Genomic DNA, 20,916 nt, shown 5'->3' with positions numbered 1-20,916 from the left:
TCACGTGATCATGATTCCTTCCTGCTCATGTGCACACGACTCTTGGTTATTACCTCCCCTACCCCAGCTATACCGTGTCATGTGACCCAGGCGCTTTGGGAGGCCCTACCTCGATGGATTCTAGCGGGGTGGTCCCCCTAAGTTCCTTCCCTTCACCCCTCGCTGGGGGGTGCCCTTGTCTTCTGCCCAACCCCTGTGGGTGGGGACAGGCTCAGCTCTCTAGGGCGGGCCCCTGCCCTTAGTCCCAGGGTCCCAGACAGGGTGGGCAGTGCCCACTGGCAATTGGCCCTCAGGCCTTCGAACCTGCTTGGGCTCTGGGCTGGGTCGGAGCTAAGCAGGTTGGGGCCCGACAAGGCCAGGGCCTGACTCAGCCCTACAGCCTCTGCCCAAGTCTGCTTCCAGTCCACGGAATGGGACCTGTTTTGTTAAAAGCGGCTTGAATGTTCTGGACTCCAAGGGCCGTGAGGTTTGGCGCTTGTTTTAGTTGGAAGCTGCTTATTTGGGGGTTTTGTAATTGGTTATTTCAATACAATGGTTTGAGAGGGGTTTGGTGATTGACTGGTGTCATTGTGCCCCTCATTAGAATTTTAGAATCATCCTATCCCCATTCCCATTCAATTAAGAAGACGCCTCCAAATTGGTGAATCTTCTGCTCTGCCTGCATGACACATCCTATGTTCTGGTTTTTGTCGGCCCCTGGAATATGTTACATTCCCCTGTTGAACTACTGAAATACATTGAGGCAAAAGAGACCATTGAGGATGGAGAGAGTGAGGATTTTTAATAATGTAAGTACACACATTTATTATTTTAAGATTTTTAGGTGTAACTTAATGTTGCATGCAGCAACACTAGAACTACTAAAAATAATAGAATTTGTAAACACCCCCACTCTTCTCCCTCTGAAATGGGCTGGGCTTGTTTTGAAAGGCAGTGCCCCTTTTTTTCCTCATGAGACTTGACCCATAGAAATGGCTGACATAGGATAGCGGGAGATGTGGGCTCTTGGTGCCTCTCTTGATTGCTCTCACTTGGTATCTTCTGCCTGGGTAGACTGATGCCCAACCCCTGCTCCTGTGCACTCCTCCCTTGGCTGCGCAAATCTCCAAACACCTATTCATTCTGCCAGAGAACAACATGGAGAAAATTAAAATGATCTGATTATTAATAATAATTACAGTGAACTAATGTGACTCCTGCTACTGGGCCTTGCAGTGTAGCCTGTCTAAATTGTACTATCTCTGGGCAGGCTGGGTGTTTGTCTTCTGTATAGGGGCAAGCACACTGATGGTACTTAACTAACAAATACCAAGTAGTGTAGGAACAGCACCACCAACTGGATGGCTGCATAAAATGGGAAGGAGAAAACAACACCTACCTCTAATACAGCATTTTTCATCCATAGATCTTCAGCCTCTTTACGAAGGAGGTCAGTATCATTATCCCCATTTTACAGATGGGGAAACTGAGGTACATAAAGGGGAAGTGACTTGCCCTGGGGTACCTGCTAGCTGGTGGTTGAGTTGCGAAAAGAACCTACCTCTTTTGAATCCAGGCCAGTGTGCGATCCACTTGACCATACTAAGGCTCTGGAGATAATTTTTTGCATGGCTAACATTTTTAGTTTTTCATGTTTTGTTGTATTCGTCAGTCACTCCAAAGTAAGCATTCTTAAAAACTAAGCAGGAGTGCTTTCAAAACTAACATGCAACAGCTCACTATACACCTAGGTGGCGCCTAACTGCTATGTTAAGAGTCACATTATTGCTTATGATAGTAGGGCCCTACCAATTCAGGCTGAGTCTACATTACGGGGGAAAATCGATCTCAGATACGCAACTTCAGCTACGTGAATAACGTAGCTGAAGTTGAAGTATCTAAAATTGAAATTACTCACCGTCCTCACAGCGCCGGGATCGATGTCCGCGGGCTCCCCATGTCGACTCCGCACTCTGTTGAGTGGTGGAGTTCCAGAATCGATATAAGCGCGTTCGGGGATCGATATATCGCCGTCTAGATGAGATGGATTAGACGCGATATATCGATCCCTGAGCAACGATTGCTACTCGCCAATACAGGGGGTAGTGAAGACATAGGCCACGTCACACTACGGTATAATATCGAATTAGCTAAAATCGGTTTTATAAACTGATATATAAATTCGATTTCACGGCCACACTAGGCGCAGTAATTCGGCTGTTGTGCTCCATGGTCCGAGGCTAACGTCGATTTCTGAAGCGTTGCATGTGGGTAGCTCTCTTCCGTAGCTATCCATTGTTCCCACAGTCCCCCGCCCTTGAATTCTGGTTGAATCATTAATGTTGGCGGGTGGTCTGGTAAATGTCGCAGTCTTCCTTCTCTGGGAAACATCAGCTGACAATCCTTTCGCCGCCGCTTTTTCCCTGGATTGCCCTGGCAGACGCCATAGCATGGCAACCATGGAGGCCCGTTCAGCTTTTTTTTTTTCCGGCACCGTATGGTACTGAATTGCCGCGAGAGAGAGGGCGATATCGCGCTACACAGCAGCATTCACTTGCTTTTGCAATGATAGCAGAGATGGTTACGGTCATTCTATAACCATCTACTACCGGAGAAAACTGGCAATGAGATGACGGTTATCTCCTTCCCCTTGTACTGTCCGCTGCCGTGTCTATGAGTGCCTGGCTGAAATCGCTGGGGGCGCACGCAAAAGCAAAATTGGATTGACTCACTTGGGACTGAGTCAATTCCTCCTTATGGTTTCTTAAAATAGAGTCAGTCCTGCTAGAATAAGGGGCAATGTATTAGAGGACCAGTGTATCAGAGCACAGCTGCTCCGTGTCAGTATTCACAGGGGGTGCCCTGCAACAACCCCACCCGTTGCTTCCCTCCTCCCCCACCTTCCTGGGCTACCGTGGCAGTGTCCCCCCCATTTGTGTCATTGAAGTTATAAAGAATGCAGGAATAAGAAACAGAGACTTGTTAGTGAGATAAAATGAGGGGAAGGCAGCCTCCCGGGGCTATGACAGTCCAGGCAGTACAGAATCTTTCTTTACACAGGAAAGGGAGAGGGCTGAAGCCCCAGTTGCTGTGATGAAGATGCTTATTAGCCGTTTCTTCTTCCTATCTACTGGAGTAGCAGGGAATCATTCCTTATGAATGAGCAATTCAGGCATGGGGGTTCATGAGGGACGGTTTACCAGTCCTATTGCCACCATCTCCACCGGGGAGGGGGAGACGAGCGGATAGTGCTCTTCACTGCTGTAGCATCGCGTCTACAGCAGCATTCAGTACACATAGGGTGACACTGAAAGAGTCAAGAAATGATTTTTTTCCCTTTTCTTTCACATGGTGTGTGGGGGGGGGGAACTGAGGAGCTATTCCCTGAATCACGCAGACACTGTGTTTGAACCTACAGCATTGGGAGCTCAGCCAAGAATGCAAATACTTTTCGGAGCTGCTGTGGACTGTGGGATAGCTGGAGTCCTCAGTACCCCCTCCCTCCTCCATGAGCGTCCATTTTGAGTCTCTGCGTTCCCGTTACGCTTGTCACGCAGCATTGTGTAGCTGGAGATTTTTTTCGAACGCTTTGGCATTTCGTGTTCTGTAACGGAGCTCTGATACAACAGATTTGTTCCCCATAAAGCGATCAGATCAGTATTCTCCCGTACGGTCCATGCTGGAGCTCTTTTTGGCATTTGAGACTGCATCACCACCCGTGCTGATCAGAGCTCACGCTGGGCAAACAGGAAATGTAATTCAAAGTTCGCGGGCTTTCCTGTTACCTGCCTGCTGCATCCGAGTTCAGATTGCTGTCCAGAGCGGTCAGTGGTGCACTGTGGGATACCGCCCGGAGGCCAATAACGTCGATTTCCGTCCACACTAACCGTAATCTGATATGTTAATATCGAATTTAGCGCTACTCCTCTCGTCAGGGTGGAGTACAGAAATCGATTTAAAGAGCCCTTTATAGCGACATAAAGGGCGTTGTAGTGTGGACAGGTACAGCGTTAAATCGATTTAACGCTCTTTAAATTGATTTAAACGCGTAGTGTAGACCAGGCCTCAGCCTCAGAGTCTGTTTTGATCAATTTCACAGTCAGGGAGTTTTAAAATTGGTCAATTTCATGCTTTCAGCTATTTACATCTGAAATTTCACAGTGTTGTAATCATGAGAGTCCCAAACCAAAAGATACCTGGAAGTAGGTCTGATCTCCCCCACTCCCCCTCCCCCCTCCCCTGCTGCCATGCAAGGAATAGACAAGACCTGTTGCTCCCACTCACAGCTTCCTGGTTAGGGTGCTTCCAGGAGCAGAGGGATATCGGACTCACTTCCACAAGTCTCCTCCATAGCCAGGAACCTCCTGGGCTGGAGCTTCCTGCAGTGGGGTGGCACTAGGAGGTGGGTCTGATCTCTCCCTGGAGCCAGAGTGGGGAAGGACAAGCACTCCTCTCCCTCTCCAGCCCAGCCAGGACTTGCACCTAGGAGCCCCCTGACTGGGGTGCTCCCAGAAGCAAGGGAGAGATCAGATTTCACAGGGAAGGGCTTATTTCACAGTTCATGACACATTTTTCACCACTGTGAAATTGGTAGGGCCCTACTTATAGATAGCTTCTGTGAGTTATTACGGGGTTTGTCATCCTTTCTCTGGTTGTCCCGCAGGTTTTAGTGTGGTCAGGGCAAAAGTGACAATTGTCAGGTTTTTTAGTAAATTAGCAGAATAAAGATTTTAACCTAGTAGAAGTCCTCCCACATTTCTGCTTGAGTTTACTGATTCCTTATTTTTACAGAAGATCATTTTCAGCTTACTAATGTTCTTTCTTTGAAGAACAAAAGAACAGCAATACTGGGACAGACCAATGGTCCATCAAGCCCAGTATCCTGTCTCCTGACAGTAGCCAGTGCCAGGTGCTTCAGAGGAAATAACAGAACAGGCATTCATCAAGTGATTCATCCCCTGTTGTCTTGGTTTTCTTGTTTTTGTTACTTATCACAATTGATGCCTGCAGACCCAGAAGTCATCCATAACAAAGAAGTTTATAGCAGCCACCAGTTTATCCCTAGTTTAGTTGCACAAATTCTCAGGGATATGGGTTTTGTCTCTGGTTCCTTATTTGTACTAAGAGCTGTGTGTTTCAAGGGAGTACGTGGTTGATTGTTTGCGGTCTCTCTCTGCATGCATGTGCACAGGAACATATGCCAAAAACAAGGTTTTAAATGCTTTTCCTAGATCCTGCATTTTATTTTTGATGGGCCCAATCAAAATTATAGTTGTGTTTTCTTAGCAGTGCAAAGGTAGGCATGGGGGAAAAAATGAGGAAATTCGGCATTAGATTAACATTCCCAAAGACCATTGTTCTTTGTCTTTGAGGGGAAAGCTGCAGGACTGGATTTAATGGGCACACTCTAGGGCAATGGTTGAAGAGGGGATTATGACTCTGATCATATGATTCTTGCTGGGCATTGAAGTCAGTGGAACTATCGCAATCTATATCAGTTGATGATTGGTGCTGCTACATATGTCTTACGTTGTTAATTTAAAATGTATTTAGTGCTGGTGAAAAATCCTGGATTTAGACCTGGGCCTAGAACAAAGTCCTCTGTTCTCCCACAGAACTGTTGCAGTGTGGCAAGCAGCTCCATTTTGTCTAGTAATTTTCCTCCACCCTAACTTGAAAGGGTCATCAATGGGGTGAGCTTGCCTAGTCTATCACCTGCCCTCTCTTACTGAGACAGTCGGCTTAGGATGGCAATGACAACTTTTGTCTCCTAGGAATTGATCAAAGCCCTAGCAGCCCGTTTTAGATAGTTCAGCAAACAAGTAATTTCTTACTGTCTTGCTCTAATGGGCTCTGAGAAATAAAATCCAACAGATTTCACAGAAGAGTAAAGACTCTTGGATTAAACCCTCAACAAAACAACAGGCATTGAAAAGAGCCTGTGTATTGTAATTTGTTCTGAAAACAAATGAAACCAAAGCACGTATGCAGGAGTTTTGGCCCAGAAATCCTGCTCATGAACAATTGAACATCATGTTGCCCCTCCCAGGCAAACACAGAGACGTGTTCAGAGAAATAGCAGGTCATTTAGGCTGTTGTGCACAAACACATGTGTTTCCTGTGATACTGATTAAGGGAAACTAAAATAATCTGCACAGGGGAGAGCTTTGTGAAACCCAAACTCTGGAAAGCAAGAGGAGGCCTGTGCTGCCTGCACAGTGGCAGGTCTGACCAGGGACTGTTTCTGGGGGAGTAGGGCATTGTGACTGTTAACCATGAGCATGCTTAGTTAAAGAGTGAGTCTGACCTAACAGCCAGAAGGAGGCAGAGTGCTCTTCCAACTAGCTGACAAACAGAGATGCCAGTATTTGTAAGCTGCTTCTAGTGTAACTTCTCTTCTTCTCTTGTACATATGGATTTCATGTAACAAACCTGGATGTTCCTAAACATAGGTCCATGTTAGGGGTGCAGGGAGAGGGAGCTGAGGCCCATGTAACCTGGCATGCACTAGACGAAAGTATTGGAAGGATCAAATGACAAAAGGTGATGATATTTTTGCTGCAGATACTGCAGAACCCTCCTCAACCCATAGGCTGGATCTTGTGGGGAAGGGTGAGGCAAACACTGCTTCTGGTAGGCATGGGGCTCTGGGTTAGACTTGATTCTATACTGCTGGCACAAAATGTGCCAGGTAAATCCATCTACTACAAAAAAGCTAACTCTTTTTCCTTCCATTCCAGAGCAATTTCTACTGCAGGACAAGTATCATTATTCGTATTTCACGGATGAATCGGCTCACAGACAGTTGACATCAGTTATCTGAGGTTAGCTAGCAGGCCAAGGATAGAGGCAAGAATAGAAATTAGGTCTCCTGACTCCTGTCCTATCATCTGACCGAAGATATTTCTGGCTCAGCATTAATATCTCAATTAGATTAGAGAGAAGGCAGGGCTCTATGTGAGACTTCTTGTGCCCCAAACAAAATCTCTGAGGTAAGATGAAGGATCATGAGCAGCATGGAAGACGTACAACACATTTCTGCTCCGCACTTCCTGTCGATTTCTGTGTCAGTGAGTTAGTGAGCAAATCTGTAGCGCTACATAGCAAGTTCCTGTACCACATGTTAATGAGTCTCATGTGTTAAATAGGTAGCACTGGGAGGTATAGCACTACCATGTGTTAAGCGGATTTGCACGTAAACAGGTCTGTACTGTATTAACAGGATTCCGTTCTGTTCTCTGTTCTTTCCAGAGTGCTAACTGCAAAATGAGATCAACCCAAATAACCCAAAATGTGCTATGGGAAATTTATTAGCTCCTTTTCAGCTTAGAAAGTTCCTCGTGAAAGTTCCCAGCAGGCACGGTACTGTTTTCTGTGGCATTTAGACACACTGGCCCAGATCTTTGAAAAAATTTAGGCACCTAACTCCCATTGATTTAAATGGGACTTTGGCGCCTAAATGCCTGTGACAATCTGGGATATGGTCCCCTTTTGAGTCAACAGAGGCGTGGGTAAGCTACAAATGCAGGGTCAAACTCACAAGTGAACAAAAACTCTCATCCTTGTTCTTTTCCATCCTCGCTGACTTTCTCTGTCGAAGCACTCTAGTTGGCTGCAGTTTGATGATGCTATCAGTGACCCAGTAATCAGATGTAGCTGTTGGTAATAATATCAGACAGATCCTACACCGACTACTGAGCAGCCAATTGCATCTAGGGTCTCCTGCTTCTCCATATCTCTTCAAGGGAAAGAGAGAGAACTCCAAGTGGGGCTTGCTGTTAGCGTAGTATCTTCACCCTGTGAAAACAAGACATGGTCCCAGGAGGGTAGTGACCATGTGCAAAGAAGGAGGCTGGATGAAAAGCAACCATACAGGTGCCTATCTTCCTGAAATGCACCTGTCTCTGTAAAAATACCAGTGTTGCAGGTCAAAGAGGTCTGCGTGAAGACCACACATTCAGGAGTTTCAAATCTCTCTTCTTCACGGGGATCAGCCAGGGTCTTGAGAATCTCCAGTTCACACCTACACCTCCCTCCAATTCATCACTGCTTTACACTGCCACACACATTGTAGACACTCTTCTGGCCAAGGAGAACGAGTCAGGCTCTCTTTGGAGCCTGTTGACAACTCTTGTTATTGGTCTAGTTGGGAGTACCCAGCTGAGTCATATGAGCTGGTCCCAGCCTCTCCTGAGAAGGGAGAGACCAAAGTCAGACTTGGCCACCACCCTTTGTTTACCTCAGTGGGCTAAGAAGCAAGGTCTGAATTTCCTGGCTTTGGCAGGTTTTGGGCCAGCCATGCATGTTGACCTGTGGTATTTAATCCTGTGGTAGAACTAACTCACTCCCCTTCCGCCTCAGGAAAAGGACATGAGTTATTTCCAGGCCATTGCTTTTCAGACTCTGCCACAGCACTTGGGGAAGGTTTGTGTTGGGGGTTGACATGGTTTTGGAACCAGACTGGGGCCTTAATCTCTGGCCACATTATCAAGAGAAGGGGAAGGGAAGGACTGGCAAGAGGGGGCCATCCAACAGCCAAAGTCCCCAGAGCAATCCTAGCTAACACAGCAAAAATTCCTGTAGGCCTCTGGGGAAGTGCTCATCAGTCTGAACAGTCACTGCCCTTCCTTTCTAGCAGAGCCCCTTTTCTAGCAGGGCCCCTTTAAACCCAGCCAGGGTCCCACAAGAGAACCACTGAGATCAGTGTGGCCCTCGCCATGCCCTCTTGCTGACCAGCCTTCATATTTTGCACACTATTGATTCTCTGCATCCTTCACATAGTAGAGGGTGTTGCCACACCGTGCCCTGCTCCACCATTGTGGCAAGCTGGTGCCAACCCAGCAGGAAGTGGGGCTGATGACAGGCTATATGACATGCTCAACTTGCTTTTTCAGAAAGGGACACGTGTCCCTTTTCTCTTTTAAGACAGAAATGGCTGAGGATGAGCCACAGAGAAACCTGGGCTGTTGTGCATTGGTTCTTGGCCTCATTAACTTACCTTCTGCTTATCTTTCCCATCAACCCACCCACACCTCCCTGTCTGTCATAGACACCTGCTTTCTCCCCCTGCTGCATTTTCTCTTCCTGCTTTTCCTATCATGTCTCTCACTAGCAGCTGTGGTCATCCCCTGGCTCTCAGCCTTACTATTTCTTTTGTCATTTTTGTAAGTAACAACAAGAAATCTCTCTTTTCCAGGCAGAACATGCCTCTAATCAGCTGGGATCCTGTGAAAGTCTATGGAGAAGCTGACTGAACATTACCACCTTTAAATTCAGGGCCAGCCACCTTCCACTTAGAGCAAAGCTGATCTGTGAAATAAACAAACCTGGTAACACCTGTTTCTCTCCCCACCCTCATGCAAAGCTCAGATAAGTAGGAGATGTAACCAGGGATCAGTGTATGAGTCTACCTTTTCCAAGCCCCTGGCAAGGCCCTCAGCCACATTGCTAATGCCACTGTAGCTGCAGTTGGAGCCCTGTTTGGGGAGATTATCCCTATGGGTCTGCATTGTGGCATGCTCCTGTGCCCCACTCTTCCCCGTGCTACTAGAGAGAGAGGCTCTGGAGTGCATGGGTGAAATGTCCCCCTGTGCAGCCTCTTCAGCCTGGCCCCCAGCTTGGACAATGGATCTAGGGTGGTTCCACTCCCCTGAGCATCTTTCCCAGCTGCATAGCAGAGGCAGCTGGATGGGGCTCATACTGCACCTGTTTGCATGAGTGCTCAGCTACACATCCTCCCAGGCGATGTGGCTACCCCATCCTTCCTGCCGCACCGAGCCGATGTGAGAAATGTGCACAATTGCTGTGAGAGGTGAGCACAAGGTGATCACGCAACTTCCTTCTCTGGGAAAAATAGGGGGTGAAATGCTTTGAATATAAATAGAGCCCTACAGAGGTGTGCAGCATTGCTCTAACAGGCTACAGTGTTCTCCAGAAATGCACTGGAATGCCCCAACTTACTGCTATGCTTGAGGCATGACTGCAGAGCACTGTAGCGTGGTCGTTATATAAGAGATGGTGGCTCATCACTGCAGATCTTTGTGACTTCTGTATAATAAAAGGGAGATACATATGAACTGAGCACATAGGCACACTCAGATGGGAACAATATAGCACTTTGTGCATTTGGGTTCCATCTGAATGCCCTCTTGGGTACACACATGCACACACAGATCGGGAATGGGAGATCTTATTTTTGCCAAATGCAGAAGCCACTTAGAAATAGTGGATTCTAGATTTACAGTAGAACTCAGGCGTGGCAAAAAGCCAGCTCTAAGCTGCTGCTGCTGCTGCTTATAGGTTCTTCCACAATCACCCTCAAAGCATAGCAAGACTTTCAAACAAGAAACATTTTCCTAGCATAGACTAGAAATACTACACAAGGATTTCCCCTCTGCCCCCTTTCAGATTAAATTTTAATTCAGAAAACAATGGTTTGCAAAATGCAAAACTTTGACAGACAAAAAAAATCAAATTTTTTTTTAAATAAAAGCTCAAAAACTACTTGCTCCCTTAGCAAAGTCACCAGCCCCTCAACCTCCACTTTAGCCTGTGCTTAACTGTAAGTACATTAGTATTCTCATTGAAATCAATAGGACTACTGCAGTTCCTTAAAGTTAAGCATGTGCTTAAATGCTACTGCTCAGCACTGAGGAGCCATCAGCTCCTATTAAGAAAATAACCTTTGAACCTGCACCTTATGGCTCTGATCCAGCAAAGCACTTAAGTGTGTGTTTAGCTTTAAGCAAGTGAGTCCCATTGACTTCAAATGGAACTGCTTAAAGTTAAGTTAAAGTTAAGAATGTGCTTGAGTGATACACTGGATCAGGGGCCCAATGCTCAGCACCTTATAGGGTCATCGCCATGGAGCAATTAGTGCACTGTCAGATGTGGTCACCATACCTTGCCATTTCAGCGAATCATAAAAAAAGTTTGCTCTTTTACAAAAGCAAGAACCAAAATGCTTTTCCAGATGGGCCCGAGCCAGGCGAGGGTTACCCTTTGTCCACCAGACGTGCTGCTCCTGGATGCTTTCTTAGAAAATGAAACGCATTGTTCCTAACCATGTGTCCCCAGCCCAACTCCAGACTCAGCATTTTTAGCAGAAGAAAAAAATTAAACAGAACTGAAGAGAACAAAAAAAGGAAAAGAGACGAGGCTTTGTAGAGCTTCATTTTCTTCCCTTGGGCTTACAGCTTCTTCCTCAGAGTAAAATCCACAGGTAGCAGGGCAGCTGATGAAGTGGGAAGGAGGCCTGGACACAACTCATGGTCTGAATCCCCAGTTTGGGTCATTATTTTGCTTCCTTCTTCATGCCATCTAGCCATTGAAGCTGCTCTCTGTTGAGCCAGGATGAAGGCAGAGGTGCTGCTGCTTTTATCAGTACTGCAGCAAGCAGCTTCTGAATTCCCCTTCCCCCAGGATGGGACATTCATACTCTTCTTACTCACCTCCAGCAGGGACAGTCCCTGCGCCACAGGTTTGGTGTGGTGATGAGGGCTCCTCTTAGATCAAACAAGAAACTGGGGATTTTTACTGGGTTTTCTCCCCTCCCCTCTCTCTTTCTTCTCATTTTCTGGAAATGAAGCACACTCAGTCTCCAGTTTTTCATGCCATTTGGCACATTTCACTGCTTTGTGGGGGCGAGAGCTCGTCTTTTTAGCCCTGACTGCTTTCAGATAGGCTGTAGGGACTTTACAGCCTAGTTTGTCTCTTTCCTGACTTCCACTCAGCATATAAAGGGACTTTCTTCTCCTCTTGCACTGACAGCTGGAATTTCTGCTGATCTGGTTTACTGAAAGCTTTGAGACCATTTCCCAATCAGACTTCTCCCCTGCTCATCACTGTACCTTGGCTGGGGTGACCAGATGTCCCAATATTGGGGGCTTTGTCTTGTACAGGCAGCTATAACCCCCACCCCAATTTTGCACACTTACTATCTGGTCACCCTAACCTTGGCAAATCTGTATAAAAGGTAGTTGTTTTCATATAGAGCCTGATCATATCTCCCATATGCTCTTAGTGAGCAGTTACTCGTGCGAGGAATCCTGAGGATTTCAATGGGTCTACTTGCATGCGTAGCTGCTCATCCAAATGATTAAAGGATTCCCACAAACTGGCCCTCAGGCATTACAAATGGTAAATAATAATCACTTATTATTAATAGAGGCAGACCTGAGTTCTGTTCCTCTCTCTGCTGTTGGCCTGCTAGGTGACCTTGGGCAGGACTTCCTTGCACCTCAGTTTCCCCATCTGTAAAACAGGGATAATTATACTGATCTCTTTTGGCAAACACTTTGAGATATAGAGTTGAAAAGTGCTATATTAATGATAATTATATTCGCGTACTATATATGTGCAAGGAATATCGAGGTGATAGTGTTTTTCTAAAAGATATGCTCTAGTTCAAGTATAGCTAATGAAGCTGAAGCAGAAATTGATAACAGGAAAATTCTGTGGTCTGTGTTGTGCAGGAGGTCAGACTAGAAGATCACAATGACCCCTTCTGGCCTTAAAAAATCTATGACTAAATTCTGAGTCGTGATAATTTGTATTTGCACTTTGCATCTTTGACCAGTTTCACCTGCACTTTGCCCACTGGGACTACTTCCAGCTTTCCAAACCTCTCAGCAACTTCAAACAGTTGCTGAATGCAAAAATTAAAAAACTTGCCACAAAATCCAGGTCTGGACTGATATGATGAAGTGGGAATTTTCTGTAATGTTTTTATGAAGCCTATATGTGCTTCAGTTTCCCCTAAATGCTGCATTGTTACCAAGTGGGGAAAGGGACTGTTTGCTTTCAGGACATGCTAGGAAACATCAATATGGATGTCCCCTAGCTGTCTGGCCTTAGTCGCCATATCAGTGAAGCACCTGAGAAGACAATGACAAACCCAATAACCATGACATTGACACTTCGTAACCAATAACCTAGGGAGATACTGATTTTCCTCACCTCTCAGCAGGGAAGCTGAGCCACATCCCCCAGCTGGAGAACAAAGGACAGAGGTGTTGGCTCCTGGAAGGAGTCAGGGCTCTCACCTGGAGTCTGACCAAGGAGGGACAGACAAAGCTAGACTAATGGGGTTCGCTACAGCTTGGCTGGGCTCCCCAGAGTGAACTATGCATTAACCTTCATTCCTCTGTGCCAACCTGTGGACTTTCTGTGCTGTGTCCCAGTTCCTAATAAATCTGACTTTTGGCACTCTGTAGTGTCACTGCAAATGCTGGATGAGGTGCATTAATCCCTGCAGTGCATACAAGAATCTCTCTCTGTTGGACTCACTGAACAGAGCTCATAGTGTGAAACAGGGATCTGAAGGCCCAGAAGTCAAGTCTAAGGAGATGGTGAAGCCATATGGCCTACCATGTGGCACCTTAGAGACTAACAAATTTATTTGGGCATAAGCTTTCCTGGGCTGGAACCCACTTCATCAGATGCAAACCTGAAGGAAAAGTCAGACCCCTTGGGGGTCTGGCACACTAACAGGGTTCTTTCTAGAGACTCTTCCATAGCTGGGGGTGTAGCACCAAGCCTGTAGATTCTTGACAACCAGTGATAGATTTAAAAGCGGAATATCTCATGAACAGATGAGGCTGGCAACAGGTGTTTAATCACACTGGAAAGAGACTGGGATCCCCCTTTTAATTTCTAGCCTTGGTAGGTTCCAGCTTATCAATCCTTAAAATCATGAACCCCAATAGCTATACGCATAGGTTTGCGCATGTGCATGCTCTGATGCTCTGTACCTTGGGTACAGAGCATCAGACCCCATGTTCATCCTTGTAAAATGATTGTGTGGTATACAATGCAAAGTTTGTCATATTAGGTGTCTTCGGAAGGCTCATGATGTACTGAGCATTGTTGTTATAGTGATGTTATAGGTTATAATTTAATGTATATAGTTATGAGGCTGAAAATGTATCCTCATGGCTTAAAGCAAGCCTAGACAAAAACTTTCCAAGAGCAGAGAGTCAGTTCACACCTCATCAGGGCAGGTATAGGACAAACCCAGTCTCACAGGAATAGAAGATGCTGGCCTAGACAGCAACAAAATAATCTGTTAGACTCTCCAGGGAGTCACCCCCCTTCCTTTGGTCAGTTTGGAATTGCAGTGAGGTAATGCTCACCTGACTCTGAAGGTGGGGGTCAAAGCCAAGAGGGAAGAAAGGACGTGATAAAAGTAAGAGACATTTGCCATGCACTCTCTCTCTCTTCCATCTATATCTACAGACATCACCACCAAGCGACTGAAGCACTGATCAAAGGGGAAAGCCTGGCTGAAGAGCAACCAGCCAGCCTGTGGTGAGAAGCATCTAAGTTTGTAAGGACATTGAAAGTGTTAAGATCAGCTTAGAATGCACTTTGCTTTTATTTCATTTGGCCAAATCTGACTTGTCCTGCTTTGACTTATAATCACTTAGAATCTATCTTTATAGTTAATAAATCTGTTTGTTTATTCTACCTGAAGCGGTGCGTTTGGTTTGAAGTGTGTCAGAGGCTCCCCTTGGGAGAACAAGCCTGGTACATAACAATTTCTTTGTTAAATTGATGAACTCATATAAGCTTGCAGCGTCCAGTGGGCATAACTGGACACAGCAAGACGGAGGTTCTTAGGGATGTGTCTGGGACCAGAGATATTGGCTAGTGTCATTCGCTTGCAAGTAGCTTGGAGCAGCTTACATGCCAGAGGCTGTCCGTGAACAACCCAGGAGTGGAGGTTCTCACAGCAGAGCAGGGTAAGGCTGGCTCCCAGTGCCAAGGATTGGAGTGGCCTAGCAGATCACCAGTCCGAATAACACCAGAGGGGAACATCACAGTGGTGCAGTGAACAGGGTGTATGTACGGCTTGTTACTCCAAGTGAAGTTCACACTTTAAGCACTGATATTTGTGATTTTAAGTGAGTCTTACGTGCAGTGGCTAAGAACAGTCAGGAGGAGGTCACGGTTTTGTTATTTTCTGTTTGTTTATTTCAGGTGAGGGAAATAAGCACAAGAAAGCAGAAAAATGACTACCAGTGAGGCAGCTACAAAACTAGAGCTGGCCAGACTGGAAGCGGAAGGAAGGCAGAGAGTTTCAAATATGGCAGGGAACTGAGGCTCAAAGAAGCGGTTATGGCCAGGGAAACCAAGGAGGCAGAGGCAGCCAGAGAGGAGGCTGCACGTGGAAGGGCTATGGAAGAAAGAGAGAGAGAGCGAAAACACCAGCTGGACCTGCTGGAGAAGCAGAACCAGAACCCCCAACCCCAACGACTCCTATCACTCCAAAAATCCACAAATGGAAACACTTATGTCTTGCATACAGTGAAGAGGATGATGTTGCTGAATATCTGACTACCTTTGAAAGGCTGTGTGTAATACGTGAAATCCCTGATAAGAGCATTCCTACCTGATTGCCAAATTAACTGGTAAAGCTCGAAATGTATACAATGGAATGCCTATTGAAGATGCTTTAGACTATTGTAAATTTAAAGATACTGTGTTGCAAAGTTTTCAGATTATCCCCAAAACATATAGAGTTAAATTTAGGAATCTTAAGAGAGATATTGTTATGAGTAATGGGGAATATGTAAACAAAATGAAAGATTTGTTGAGAAAATGAGTGAAGGATAAAGAGGTGGCAAGTTTTGAAGGAATGCTTGATCTTGTTGTTCAAAAACATTTCTTAAGCATATGTAAGGCCAGGGGTGAAAGTAATTTACAGGACTTACCGGTACTGCCGGAGTCCTGAGGGGGCATGGCCTCATCCAGAAGAGACGTGGCCTCTCAAGATTTAAAGGCCCTGGGGCACCAGCTGTGGCTGGGAGTCCCAGGACCTTTAAATCAACCAGGGGCTCTCTGCTGAAGAGGTGGTTGGGAGCCCCCCGGGCTCAGGGGCAAATTAAAGGGTCTGGGGCTCTGGCCACCGGGGGAGAACCCCAAGCTTTGCGGGGCTGGGGCAGGGATTTAAAGGGCCCAGAGCTCCTGCCACTGAGGGGAGCCCCAAGTCCTTTAAATCCTGGCCCCAGCCAGGCCGCCAGAGCTGTGGCCGGGATTCAAAGGGTTCTGGGCTGCCCGCAGCCGCTGAGAGCTCTGAACCCTTTAAATCTCAGCCATGGTCGGGATTCAAAGGGCTTGGGCTGCCCGCAGCCCCAGGGAGCTCTGAGCCCTTTAAATCCCAGCCCCAGCCTGGCCGCCGGAGCCGCAGCTGGGATTCAAAAGTGTCTGGGCTGCCTGCAGCGGCTGGGGAGCTCTAAGCCCTTTAAATCCCAGCCCCAGCCCGGCCGCTGGAGCCGCGGCCAGGATTCAAAGGAGTCTGGGCTGCCCACAGCTGCAGGGAGCTCTGAGCCCTTTAAATCTCAGCCGCGGCCAGGGTTTAAAGGGCTCTGGGCTGCCTGCAGCTGCGGGCAGCCCAGAGCCCTTTCAATCCCCGCCATGGAAGTGGGTGCGGTCCAGCACGGCATGCGGCTCTTCCCAGTATGCCGTACCGGACCGAACCAGCTTACTTTCACCTCTGTGTAAGGCTGATGTAAAGCTGTGTCTATGGGACAAAGATGTAAAGACTGTGGATGAGATGGCTTTTTTAGCTGAATCCGGCATCTATTGAGGACAGGCCACAGAAAGTGAGGCTTAAAACTGGTGGGAAAGGAGGATCCCATTTTGCCCCTGGGAAGAGAGAAGGGGGTTGGGAGCCTAAACATTCTCTTACCCCAAAACATTCCTCTACCCCTCATCCCAAATCTCCTATAAAATCAGAAGAGCCCAAAAGATATCAGTGTAATTCCTCCAATCACCTGAGGAGTAAATGCCCTGTGCTAAGAGAAAGCAAGCAAACAGTAGCTCATGTTAGTTCTGCTGTCCTCAATGCAGAACCCCGCCAAGCAATTGAAACCTATCATATTGGTTCTGTGAGGTTAGCCCTTGCAGAACCAGATATGGAGCATGTTAAGGCTGTCCAGATTGATGGCTGGGAATACTTGGGGCAGAGGGATACAGGGGAACAGATCTCTCTGGTTAAACAGAGTGTGGTTCTAAAGGCCAGTATGTTGCCTGGCTAAATGGCAGAGATTGTGCGGGTGGGCAAAAGCAGATTCCTCATACCACTAGCTAAAATCCATGTGATTTGGGAAGGTTTGGAGAGTGTTTTGACTGTTGTGGTAATGGAACACCTCCTGTTCAACCTGCTTCTTGGTAATAATTTTTTCTGTGTAGCTCAGGTTAAAGTATTTGCCTACAACATGAGGGAGTTTTATGCTGGGACCCCTGAGGGAAAGAGTAAGGTCTCAGAAACTGCTGAGAGAATGGGCGAGAGAGAGTCTCCTTGATTCTTCTGCAGCAGGGAGAAACCACAGGCTTCCAGGTGGTTGAGACCAACTCCTACACTGCAGCTGGAGGCATCACCACATCAGGAAGGGATGGGGGTGTAAAGCCTGCCAGGGAAAGAACTGTCCAGGTTGTTAACTGCCAGCAGGTTGCAACTGAACCAGAGACAAACCCAACTCTAGGGAGCAGGGAGAAATGTGTCCCAGAGGAGAGTCCAGAGAAGGGGCAGGGGATCTCAGAAACCACTGAGGTGGGTGAGGATTCCTGTCACTCTGTAACACAGGGAAGCCGGGTGCTTTCAAGTATGAGAGGGGCTGAGACTAGCTCCTTTCCAGCAGAAGGCAACATGCCCTCAGGCGCAGGGGCAGGAGAGGTGTTGTCAGGGATTAAGGAAACTGTCCCAGTTGTTAGCTGACAGAGTTCTGCAGATGAACGAAAGACAGAATCCTTTCTAGGAGGCACAGAGAGATGTGTCTTAGGAGGGGGCCCAGAGGAGGAAACGGGAAGGAATATTGGGGGTACGGAATGCCCACTATACTAGGAGAGTGGCTGGGTCAGCATCTGTGCACTCAGGCACTCAGCCTGTGATCGAGGTTTTGAGAAGGAACTGTGTAACCGACCTCCTGGAGGGGAGCAGTCACACAACTGACTTGTCAGGGACAGAGAAAGGGGTGGTGGAGGGTGTCCCAATTCTTCAAGATGCTATTTCTGATAAGTTTTTGGAAAGTAATTGTGCCTCTTTAAATCAAGGTGCAGCTCCAATGCCTGTGATAACAGAGGAGTTGGGACCAGAAAATTGCCAGGTGGTAGTTTGCCAGAATACAAATAACCCAATTGACAGAGGAGGGGGCTTTTTCCCTCAGGCTGGTGAGACACAGAGAACGCTTATGGGAACGCTACTGGGAAAAGGTGAATCTGATCAAAGGGAAACACACCTAGCCCAGAGACCACAGATCACAGCCCTCCAAGGGGCAGGGAAGGACTCAGTGCTGGGAGGGGGAAACACAGGGTAACCCCAAAAGGAGAGCTGGATTTTCTGTATATATACAGTCCTGGGGCTGGGAGACTACTACTCCCCAAAGGGGCAGCCAATGTGCAGGATGCCCCTGAACACCTACCTTGCCAGACCCTGAGGCACCAAAATTCCAGAAACGTGATTAAATTAAGAGCCTACACGGGGGGAACACTGGAGGGATTACATGGGAGAAAGTCAAAAGACACCATGAGTAATGAACAAACTAACCTCATACTAGAATATCTGAACAGAGGGTGTGGTATCATAAAGATACTTGTAAATGCACATCTGAGACACACATTTTGGTATTAATGTTAAGTTTGGGGATAAAAATTTTGTTACTGATGTTAAACTTTATGGTAATACTAGTTCTCAGTTAATACCTGTAAACAGGTTTAAAGCTTATCATAGCAGGGAAACCATACAAAACCTGGTTTGCTGTGTGTGAATGGGAAAACTGAGGCACGCTGCCTTATGGCCTTAATGGCTGGATGCCAAAAGAACTATAACACAAACTGCCTTCAAGCTAGTCAGTGACTAATCCTCTTATAGTAAACTAAGAGGGGAGGTGTGACACTCTGTACCTTGCAGGAACACCCAACACCCCCATGTTCATTCTTGTAAAATGATTGTGTAGTATACAATGCAAAGTTTGTTGTCGGGTGTCTTCGGAAGGCTCATGATGTACTGAGCATTGTTGTAATAGTGATGTTATATGTTCTAATTTCATGCATATAGTTATGAGGCTGAAAATGTGTCCTCATGGCTTAAAGCAAGTCCAGACAAAAACTCTTCAAGAGCAGAGAGGCAGTTCATCGAGGCAGGTATGGGACAAACTCAGCCCAGCCTCACAGGAACAAAAGACGCTAGCCTACGCAGCAACAACCACCATGCGACTGAAGCGCTGATCAAAGAGGAGAGCCTGGCTGAAGAGCAGGCACCTGTGGTGAGAAGCATCCAAGTTTTTAAGGACAGTGAAAGTGTTAAGAGCAGCTTAGAATGTGTTTTGCTTTTATTTCATTTGGCCAAATCTGACTTGTTATGCTTTGGCATGTAATCACTTAGAATCTATCTTTAAAGTTAATAAATCTGTTTGTTTATTCTACCTGAAGCAGTGCATTTGGTTTGAAGTGTGTCAAAGCCTGGTAGAACAAGTCTGATACGTTTCAGTTTCTCTGTTAAATTGACAAACTCATATAAGCCTGCAGCGTCCAGCAGGCATAACTGGATATAACAAGGAGGAGTAGCAAAGGGGAGGGATAGTTCAGTGGTTTGTGCACTAGCCTGCTAAACCCAGGGTTGTGAGCTCAATCCTTGAGGGGGCTATTTAGGGATCAGCGGCAAAAAAAAAAAACTGTACCCCACAAGAACTAATAGGGACAGTACTTGGTCCTGCTGGTCAAGGCAGGGGACTCAACTTAATGGCCTTTCAAGGTCCCTCCCATTTCTATGACATAGGTATATCTCCATATATTATTATTTTTTATATTATAAGACAGAGGTTCCTAGGGTTGTGTCTGGGGCCGAAGATATTGGCTAGTGTCATTTGCTTGCAAGTACCTGGGAGCAGTTTACATGCCAGAGGCTGTGCGTGAACAGCCAGGCGCGGGGGTTCTCACAGCAGAGCAGGGTAAGGCTGGCTCCCAGAGCCAAGGATTGGAGAGACCTAGCAGATCACCGGTCTGGATAACACCAAAGGGGAACGTCACACAGTCAGTGTCTCTCTCTCTCTCTCCCTCTTCCCTTTATTCTTAAATATTGGTTAGGAATATTTTTTTTCTGGGACATCCATGTATCTTTGGAGTTTCTTTCCCTGCGGAATCACATTAAAAAACTGATGTTAAATATAGCCCTTTTTTGGCTTGCTGAAAGCTAAGTTGGTGAGATGACTGCCTGGCTCCCATGGTGCTTGGGCAGTGCTAATAACCCAAAGAGCAGGTTTCATTTTTTGCAAAGAGTAAATTAATTCTCTTTTCAGTATTTTCCAGGCACCAAGATTAAAGATAAAGGGCTTAGTTCTTAGTTACTCCATCACAAAGCCTGGGGCTGTGTAACAGAGCAGGCTCCACTGTCATAGAATCACAGAAGATTAGGGTTGGAAAAGACCTCAGGAGGTCGTCTAATCGAACCCCCTGCTCAGAGCAGGACTAAGAATAACTAAATCATCCCAGCAAGGGCTTTGTCAAGCCGAGCCTTAAAAACCTCTAAGGATGGAGAGTCCACCACCTCCCTAAGTAACCCATTCCAGGGTTTCATCACCATCCTAGTGAAATAGTGTTTCCTACTATCCAACGTAGACCTCCCCCACTGCAACTTGAGACCATTGCTTCTTGTTCTGTCATCTGCCACCACTGAGAACAGCCTAGCTCCATCCTCTTTGGAATCCCCTTTCAGGTAGTTGAGAGCTGCTGTGAAAGGAGTCCAGGAGACCTAGCTGTATTTTAAAGAATCCTTATTGACGTTGCAGGAAAAAAACATCCCAATGTGTAGGAAGAATAGTAAATATGGCAGGCGACCAGCTTGGCTTAACAGTTAAATCCTTGCTGATCTTAAACGCAAGAAAGAAGCTTACAAGAAGTGGAAGATTGGACAAATGGGAAGAGTATAAAAATATTGCT

The 20,916-nt window shown here is 46.6% G+C and overlaps 1 long non-coding RNA gene across 1 annotated transcript; it reads left to right on the top strand.

The window, feature by feature from the left end:
- Window positions 1-312: 312 nt before the first annotated feature.
- Window positions 313-15,974, top strand: LOC142047241 (uncharacterized). Its single transcript, XR_012656434.1, has 3 exons — window positions 313-788; window positions 14,215-14,286; window positions 14,959-15,974. It is a non-coding gene; the product is annotated as an uncharacterized LOC142047241 (long non-coding RNA).
- The last annotated feature ends 4,942 nt before the right edge of the window (window positions 15,975-20,916 follow it).

The sequence above is a fragment of the Chelonoidis abingdonii genome, chromosome 8, assembly GCF_003597395.2.
Source record: "Chelonoidis abingdonii isolate Lonesome George chromosome 8, CheloAbing_2.0, whole genome shotgun sequence".
Classification (NCBI taxonomy): domain Eukaryota; kingdom Metazoa; phylum Chordata; order Testudines; family Testudinidae; genus Chelonoidis; species Chelonoidis abingdonii.
This window is presented reverse-complemented; position numbering and strand designations above follow the sequence as displayed.